The sequence below is a fragment of the Telmatherina bonti genome (genome assembly GCF_933228915.1).
Source record: "Telmatherina bonti genome assembly, chromosome: 23".
Classification (NCBI taxonomy): domain Eukaryota; kingdom Metazoa; phylum Chordata; class Actinopteri; order Atheriniformes; family Telmatherinidae; genus Telmatherina; species Telmatherina bonti.
The window spans coordinates 17,769,188-17,779,246 of record NC_136632.1 but is presented as its reverse complement, the minus strand read 5'-3'; the positions used below and the strand labels follow the sequence as shown (position 1 = coordinate 17,779,246).

Genomic DNA, 10,059 nt, shown 5'->3' with positions numbered 1-10,059 from the left:
TGAATTCCTACATTTCTGTCACTTTAACTTAATTAAAAATTGAATAAAGTTGTGTCTAGTTGACGATTTACACAGTTTAACCATGATTATGGGCCAATATAATTATGTTGTTGAAAAATCTATGAATTTCTCTTAAATAGTGACACATATTCAGGGAAAATTCGTTTGTGGGAAGGGGAGCAAAGTTGCAGGTTGCACCCATGAAAAAATTGTGAAATCTTGTTTAGTCAGTGCCAAGCAAATTATTTTTCTATAGACTCTTGTTTGTTGCGTTTATATGATTGAAACCATATAAAGTCCTACACATTTGTAAAGAGAATAAACAGACTTGTTGTAATATTTTAGAAGCATTGTTAAAACAAAGAATTAAGTCACCAAGGAGTAATTTTATTTCTTTTTCTTTTCGCTAAATCTATATTAATGGTCATCTCCAACAAAATAACCCTATTTTCCCTTTCTGTTAAACAGTCTTTTTAATATTTTTCAGTTGATACAATTAGACTGTATAAAAACAGTTTCATTTATTCATGTAGTGTTAGTTTGTTTAAATAGATGTGTTGTATATTTTGTTATTAATATGTAAAAGGGAGGAAAGCTTGCATTTTGAAACTGAGGCACGTTTGCGCTTGAAAGAAACAGCGGAAAGGAAGGCTGTTTAAAATAAAGATACCTATTGTTTGGTTTTCACGCATTTCCTACTACGCCTCACGGCTTTGTTAAATTACAGCTGTCTGCTATCACCAAAGTATAGTATATTAAATAAGAATAGTGACCTTACAAGACTTAAGTACACGCCAGTGCATGGACAAAATTTATTTAATATTTGTTGACAGGGCGTGATATGATTAGCATACTTTATTTTGAACAGATGAAACCGGAAACTCTGAAGATCCGCATTTAATCTCTGTAATTTTATTTTGAAACATCACAGGAAGTTGTCCTTCCATCACTGTCGCGAAAGATCTTGAATAGTTGCCTCCCTCCCGTGTCTGTCGACGTGAGGTCCTCATCCAGCTTCTTTAAACTGCTTCCACCGCCTAACAAACCATATTTTGAGTGGGGGTTGCTCATTAGCACCCTGTCCATAGAGTTTGCTGTCTGCTATTGCTTTTCCGGATGATTTTTCTTTTCACGTTGCTGCGTTTGGAGCCGAATTCAAACAGACGGAGCTGTGTATTAAGCTACTTCGGTGGGTGGATATAAAACGGAGGAGGGCATCCGGGCCTGGCAGCTCCGGAGAATCGGCTTGAAACAACGGAACTGACCATTTTCAGGTAAATTGTCCAAATGTCTTCGAGGGATAGAGCCGAGGCTGTCCGATAATGGGCGCCGTAACGTTACACCTCATCCGGTCGCGAAGGACGAAGTCAGACGGTGGTGTGTGGAAATGAGAACGAGGAGGAAACGTAGCTAAAAACTATTCAGTCTTAATGGAATACATACTGTGCAGCAATCCTTCGTTTACACCCAATTCATTAACGATGTTGTCTTATTTGGCGCTCATTTAACTAATGGAATAATTGATCATGCTTTAGGTTTGTTCACATGACATAGACGTCGATAGCTAAGGCTACTGTTTGGTACAAAAAGAAAAAAACAAAAAAAACATGGTAAGACAAATGATGCAAGAATGCTACCGAAAGATCTTTTATTTATATTTTAACCATGTATTTAAAAAAAAAAAAAAAAAAAAAGAAATAATTATGTAACATTGCATGCAGGTCTCAAGACGTTTGTACGCCACATTTACCTAAAATCACCAAAACATAATGTTCACGTCGGACTGCACATGCCTACCGAGCTTTTCGTTTCATACTTAATGCAGCAACATGCATCCATATTAAAATATGTCTTATTAGGTGTCTTAAAACAACTTAGTTATTTTTAAAAAATGAAAAACACCTTTTTAGCAAAGTAAAATTCAATCATTCAATTCATAAAAAGGTGTATATTTAAAAACTTGAGATAACCTGTTCGGAAATACTTGATGTTTAAACATGACTTATAGCAGACTTTAAAGAGCATGTTATTTCTGCATGTTGTTATGAAATGGTGTCGCACAAATGAAAGTGGGAGGTAAAAGCTTTTCTGTTCATATAAAACATAAGGGTAGCATCTGTTTCTTGAACAGTCACTTAAGTGTACATAAATATATACTCATGTAAACTACTAACTACATAGTTAACTTTGTATACGTAGGCATACAGGAATTGGCCTGAGCATTTTGCAGATTTAATTAAACAGATCTAAGATGAACTGTTTGAATGAACAGAAAATGACAATCTGTACATGGAGTGGGGTCTCCCTGATGCTTCTAGCCTTTTCTTTATTTCCTGTTTGACCTGGATTTACTGTTCATCGTCCCTCATCTGGAACAACTGGCCACTCGATTTTGTGCCTCTGCCGATGTGCATGTGTGTGTATTGACCCATATTCAGATCTAGGCTGTTGGCTGCAGGAATGATACACCCCCAGAGGACAAAGTAATTAGCCTGACAGCCCCCTCCCCATGTCTGTGGGCTGCATGGTAGTTTCATATTGATCTGCCTCTGCATTATGTAGCATACAGCAGGATGCTGAGAGTGTGTTCACACTTATTCTAACTCCTTCCCCTGGGACTGACTGATGTGTATAAGCACATTATAACAGGTCTCTTCTTTAAAAAGTTAAGGATGAATGAAGTGTTTTTAGCAGTTTGACACATTCATGGAACCAAAGCAAGACATTTCTTGTTGGGATAAGAATATACAAACATGTCAAAGTAAGGATTTTAAATGGGCCAAACATTTTCTATCTGTGGCATGTTGTGATTTTACCTGTTAAAATCATATACAGAGCTGCTTGAGTCATTCCTTGCTTCTGAGGAGGCAGACTTTCTTGCAATATCTTTAAGTGGTCTTTAACAACAGTTCTTCAGGCTTTTTGAAGGTCTACAAAAGTTATTTTTACAACATGGCTACCTTTTCATTCATTTACTGTTCATTTCTTTGACTTGACCATTTTCAGACCAACATTTTTTCTTTGTCAAGACAATTAATGCTGATTTGTGAAGCATAAAAGACACATAAACTCAAGGGATGAAGCAGTTTTATGCTTGGATGTAATAAGACAGCAAAGATTACATTTTAGGTAGAATATTTAAGGTGTTCATTTATTAACTTATTTCTTCTTTAATAGCAGCCTGTCACAAAATGGCCTAAAGTTGATTAGATTTGAAACAGTATGGGAATCACTTAGTTTGTTAAAAACAAAGAGCCATTAGCTGAAACCTTGGCTTACTTCTGCATGATTTGCTGTGGGGCTTTTAAACAATTGCAGGACATCCAAAAGAAGGAAAGAAAAATCAGACCAGAAGAAGAACATAGGAAAGTCCTGTTAAAAAGCCTGGAGAACTATTAGAACTACTGGAGTAGGACTCTGGAGACTACTAAAATAGCTAGAAAGCTTGTCTAAGAGAGTTCAGTCAATTTCGAAGATGGACTTTATTTTTATTTATGTTTAAACATGACTGAATAATTTATAGCACTTGTTTCCAATTTAGTGGCACTATATAAAGAATTGAGGGGTGACTACAGACTTTTGCACATGATGGTTAATGACAGCATGGTGTATTGGTGCTCCTCTACTGTGCTGTGTACTCAGGACAGTAGAATTTAAGTCAAGCCAGGATTAGACATGGAGACATTTAGTCTGTAAAAATGTTAAATAATCTGTTAAACGTCTAAATACTTTTTGATACTAATTCAAAACATTGTTGTTATTGACAACAGCAATTTGACATCACAATTTATTCTGTTGTATTTAACTCTTTCTTGTGCAGATTTATTGTTTGAAAACAAGATTGTGTCTGCACATTGTCATTTTGTCTGGATGTGTCCACTCTTTCATATTTTTGTGCTCGTAGCATTTTGTGTAATTCTGTGCTTTGGGATTTGGGTGTGTGAGGTCCTACAGATGAAAAATTACCCTGTTAGAGAGTAAATTTAATTTCCTTCTGCAGTTTGCATACTCTCCCATCCAGTCTCTGGATGGGAGAGTATGCTGGTTTTGACTATTTTTGTAATCAATTTCGTCATTGTTGCAAAGTGGAAATGCAAAGGCTTCTTGGCAGTAATGGATGTTGACATTTGTTTCTTGAAATCAATATTTTAGTATGAGCAACCTTGATGTTGTTTGGTAGCCCATTGAATTTTATTTTGGCCTTGTGTATCTGGGTGTCCATGGCTCGAATGTATTTACATTCAGGTGAACATATTAAAAACCATATTATATTAAAAATCCACAGCAATGGGAGTGTTCGGATTTTTACGAACTGGAAAGACGTCAATAATTTGCCTCTCATTGTGTTTGTGGTTTGAGCCACCACACAGTGAACTCACATGACTGTATTGCATTTCCCCAGGTATGATATATATTGATATTTCCAACAATGCGATTCCTGAAGAACAGTCCTCTTGTTGTGGATCTCTTTGTTGTTTTTTTCTGACATGACAGAAATGCAATTTATAAATGTGAAGGCTAGGCAGTGAACGTGTAGATGTTTTCTTTTTTTTCTTTTTTAAAAAAATTTTCTAACCATTGACATGAAAACATTTTTGACTGACAGTAGAAAAGAAAAAAAAAAATCACAATTGTGAAGGAAGTGGATAAAAGTAAAGATAGAAAAGCATAATGCAGGATGAGACTCTAAGAAGTGTTTTCTTGTACAAAGTTCTGTGAATGATCATGTTCTTACCTTCCTTATTTTCTCCATATAAAAAATAACCACGAGCAAAACATTGAAAAGGAACGTCATCACACGGAAATCATTAGGAGATGTAAAACTGGAAAAAAACAAAACCTCATCTTAGTAGGGAGCAGATTGAAGAAAACAGTGTAATTGCATAATTTTTCAGGTTTCTTGTGTAAAACTGCAGCAAATAGACCTGCAGGCGTTTTATCATGAGACTGAGTTTCATCTGCTATCACTTCAGTGTTTGCACTTTTAAAGGCCCTGGAAGCTTCTCTCTTGTGGTGTTAGAAAAACTCAGTACAATTTCTGGCTTATCTGTTCACCTGAGTGAGTTTAGAAAATGTAAAGAAGAGAAAATGAGCTATCAGCCCCAGGGACTGATGGGAAATGCCTTCCTGCTTTCCTGTTACAGGGTGGGCATCATGTTGGTGACATCATAATTATTGGCTTCTTGAAGGATCTGACTAATTCTAGGCTTTAGAGTGAGTAGAGTTGGCGTGGGTTGGACACAGCAGACACACACGCATCCACATTTACACACATCCCAATGAGAAAGTTATGTGAGTCATGTGAGGAATGCGAATTGTTGGGAGTTCATTCTGTCTTTTGCTCTCGGATACACACATCTTTTTTCTCACGTTAAAGTGTAAGAAGTGTATGTATTATAAACTCTGAAAATAAGTCTTTGCGGTGTGTGTGTGTGTGTGTGTGCTTTTCTCTTGCATAAATGCGTTATGGTCTGTAGGATGGATGGATGTGTGTTTATTAGACATGGACATCTATCTTACAGGAAACGGAGAAAAAAAATAGACCAGCATTTTTCATTTCTTTGTGGCCTAATACTTTGCAAGAATATTCACTCTTGTCATTCTGTACTGTGTTTCTGCACGCAAACACACACACAGACTTGATCTACCCCAGTTAATGTATGTTCTGGCATCATATATTGCCCCCTGTGTAAGTTGTTAAAGCATGCTTGACTGTGTACGTGTGTGCTTGTGTGTGGAGGATTAAGTTGGGTGAGATTGGCTCATAATCTGGAGATTAAGCAGTGGCATTATTGGAGCAGCAGCAGACAGGGATTACATGCACACGCACACACAAACACACATAGGTCACACATTAAAATAAACAGCTTGCCGTTCATTCATTAAGTGGCTTTCCCTCGCATGTTGGGAGCTAACTGTAAAACTCAAGTGGTGTCATTTTACCGTAAAAATGCTGAAATATTCATCACAGCAACACACACATAGATACACACATGTTAATGAGCAAGTGCAGTGGATGGCGTTTCTCTGCTCTCACTTTATTGTGTGTGTTGAACAGGATGGAAGAGGTTTTGGAATTGTTTTCTTCTTGGAAAATCTGAAAGTAAAACACTGTTTTGTGCATCCGTGGTTATCAGTCAGTTGCTGATGAACCAAAACAAACCTTCTCTGTCATTCTAAGATTAAAATTAACTTTCTAGAGAAGGAAAGTTTGAAGCGTAATTGCAAAAGTAGTAAAGATGTCAGTCACTTTAACCCAAACCAGGAGCATGACCACCGCCTGATAGCTAAATTCTCTAACTCCGGTGCTGTATGTAGTGTTCTGTTTTAGAGACTATTATGCAAAATTTATTCAGGTGATAAGGATTATTGATGGTCCAGAGTTCCATGGGGTATCCAATGTAGAGAACTCAGTTTATTGGTTATATGACCTCTGTTTCATAACTCATCCTAACTCTTAGTTTGGTGTTAGGGTGTCTGGTTTCAGATCTTAGTAATAGTTATCTTCATGAGTTAAACACACTGATGATTCTGTCTGTTACCAATGATGGTTAGATAAACTGGATTTGTTGTTATTCAGCTATTAAACAACTGAACTCTGGGAACCCAAAGAACAATTTTTGATGATTTGTCATTTATTTATTTTAGGTTTTTTTTTTTTTTTTTTTTTACTGCGACCTGTTTTAGTTTGGCGTGGTTATTCACCTAATAATTTAAGAGATCATTTAAAAATTTTATTTCTATATTATGTCTTTTACCTCTGTAAATACTGATTTCAGCAGGTCCATCAAAAGCAGAATTGCTGATTAGGTGCATTAAATTGATTTTAAATGAGTTTTTAAAATCCAGTTTTAGTCCAGTATATGACTGACATGCTTGGGTTATGAGTTACCCTTCTGAACCTTACAGCAGTTCCACATACTCAAAATGCCTGATCAATAAATTGATGGAGAACCTGCTATTTGACCATTAATCCTGCACATATAAACTTTGTCGGGAGATAAACTTGAAAAGGCTGTTACATGTTATTGAAAATGGGGTATTCTGGCTTTCATTTTCTGCTTGCTGTCTGAACTACAGGATGCAACCCTACAATTGTAAATTTAATTGTTCACCTTTCCAAACTGTTAATTGGAACTGTGATTAAAATAATGACATTTGCAACATAAAGTTGCAAGATGAAACCATTCATTCTTCAGTTTTATCATATTTATAAATGAAATGCAGTTTGATAATGTGTAATGTTGGATTGTTGAGATGTGGTACATTAGAAAAACCAACAAATAAGTGGATCAGCATTGGTGCCAAGTACTGGCAGCTGTAGTTGACACTCTGTTGTTGAGTACATCCCGTCCTACACAACTCTCACCATCTGCCTGTTTCTCTGACAATGTTTGTCACACTTTTTTTGCCTAATTCTAACCATGAAATTGTTTATTTGGCTTTTGTCTTAAAGCAATTTTAACTTCACTTGAAATTTGAATGAACAATGTTTCTCTCTCTGGTAATCAGATATTTAAGTTCTAATATTTCAAGAGAAATTGCATAACATTATTCTCATTGTCTAGTCATCCTTTCCTGTGAGTTTCTTTTTGTAATCTCAAGGAAATATCTGTAATTACCCTGCTTTCTTCTCAGCAGGTTGGTCACCAGATCCCAGACAGGCGTTATCTACAATCAGTGCCAATGAAGTGCACCAAAAGTTCACAGGAAGCAGCCTTGAAAATTGGACTGCAGACACTCCTGACACCCAGAGAGAAACTCGTCATGCATTGTTGTGGTTTTATACAGCCATCTCTAATTAATTCTCCCCAAACTGTGGCTATAACTATCACATTTTGCTGGTGTTACTCTTCTTATTTCTTATGCTCTACTCCGTATCAGGATTAGTTAGTATGGTATTCATCATCATCATCTGAGAGGTCAGATCAATTCAAGGCCACCACTCACAGGGACATTTTGACACACACTGATAATCCTCTTTATTATAATTAAGCCAACACTGTCGAATAAATAGTTAGGGGTGCCACGACTGGACAGGCTAATCACAAAACATTAAGAGTGACAGGAGCTTTCTAGGAAATTGGCAGACATAAGATAGAACCTTTAAATGATCTTTGGACTCTGTTTATGTGGAGTTTTAATTTAGCTAAAGGATAATAACTTTCCAGTATTTTTTTTTTACACTTTTTCTGTATTTATTTGGACAGCTAATAAAGAATAAGAAGAGTAGGTGGTCCTTGTTGCTTAAAGCATAATAAATATGTCTGTAGTGAAATAATTAAGTGCAGAAAATACAGGAACATGCAGTACAAGTGGCAAACGTTCAGAAGTAACCACCAGTGGCATCTGTATTTTTCAGCACCCTATGTCTAAAAACACTTCCTGATTACTGAATTGTTAAAGGGCATTTAAGGATCAACACAAATACACTCACATCCTTGCTGAGCTTTATCCAGGCTCATTTAAACATGAAAAGAACTTTCAGAGAGGTAGTTTGTGGCATATAGTCTGGATACTGGCCAGGCTGATTTTATCTTCTGTGTTTGAGAGAACTTCAGAAGAGTTGCATGTCTGCAACCTGGTGTAATGTCCACAAGTTTATGTCTCAGCCTAACTTCATATGGTTGTTTCCTTTATCCGTGGGTCTTTGCCATAGCCTTCCTAACCCTTTGGCTTCTTGGTTTGATGCCAGTTCACAGACCAGATCAATGGAAGTGATGGTTTCCAGTCTAATCATGGCACCAGAATTAGGCATAGAATCACAATTTGGTCTGCAAATGTCTGATTTTATTTCTTTCTCAGGCTGGGACATCCCGCCTGGCTCAGCACAATGATAATAGCTCAGTCTGCTGATAGACTGTGTGAGTAATGTACTCTAAGCAGAACACCTCAGGCCAAGAACACCTGTTCCCCAAGGCCTCTGGGTGAATGGAGGTGGATCCAGAATATCTTTTTAGGGGAGTGTTGGGGCGTGAGAAAGAGGATGCACAGTAAAAGGCTCAAAACACAGAAAAGAAGAGGTTATAATAGAGGGAGGTTTTGTCTAGTGGTTTGTTTATATAACGTCTTGTGGTTATGTGCCAGTTTCATTGTTACGTTTCTGGGTGATTCTAGCTATTGTTGCATTTAGAGCCCTTAATCTGACTGGAAGATGCAACTTGTACAGTGAAAATTGCATATAAAATAGGGGTGGGAAAATCAAATCGAAAAGTGGAATATTGGGATATTTTTGCTTCACAATTTTCAAATGGATTTTTCAACAAAAATAGATTTCTTTTTTCAAATAAATAAAAATAATCTGTTAAGAAATTTTTGTCATTTTTATTGTTTTTATTGATCTTTTTACTTGTCTTCTTGGGCATAAGAGCAGCAGAATAATGGTCTGGCTACAGTGTTGTTTTTTCCAAATAGAAATCAAGAAAAATTACGAGCAAAAAAAAAGTTTTTTTATAAATTTTTTTGTTTTGTTTTTAATCTACAAAGATAGCAATATCGAAGAATTGTGAGAACCTCAGTTTAAATTGAATCGGCACCCAGAAAATTGGAATCGAATTGGGACAAAAGCATATTGTCACAGCCCTAATATAAAACACTACATTGGTATGATTTCCATATAGCATTTCAAATAAAAGCATTTAAAAACTTGCTGTTTTGGTGAATATGGAAACAGATGACATTTTTGAAGGACCCTTTATTATATTCCAAAATTATGTTAATTAAGATGGCATTAATCAGATTGATTTTGTTGTTTACGTTCCTATTTTAGGAGTGGTAGATGTTTTTATTAATATCCTCCCTCTCCTTTTGGCATTTCTATTTCAGTAAAACATCATTTGCATAACACGTTATCACTTTGAAGACATCTGGGTGTGTGTGTTTGTGTGGATCATCTTAAGCTTGTACAGTTTTCTATCTCTCTCCACTGGAATGTGCCATCTCCAGCTGTGTGTTTAAATTATCACCCAAACATCTAGACAGGAAAACACACATTCTTGGACGTTATGCTCATCCAGCTGTGTGCACCGATGTGACAAACAGGCCGGAAGCTCCTCATCA

General features: G+C 36.4%; 1 protein-coding gene across 1 annotated transcript in view; it reads left to right on the top strand.

The window, feature by feature from the left end:
• The first annotated feature begins 1,166 nt into the window (after positions 1-1,166).
• Positions 1,167-10,059, top strand: part of cdk17 (cyclin dependent kinase 17) — a 43,070-nt gene continuing 34,177 nt past the window's right edge. Inside the window, exon 1 of the mRNA XM_079263180.1 lies at positions 1,167-1,274. The gene's annotated coding sequence lies outside the window, so the exon portion shown is untranslated. The remainder of the gene's footprint in view (positions 1,275-10,059) is intronic.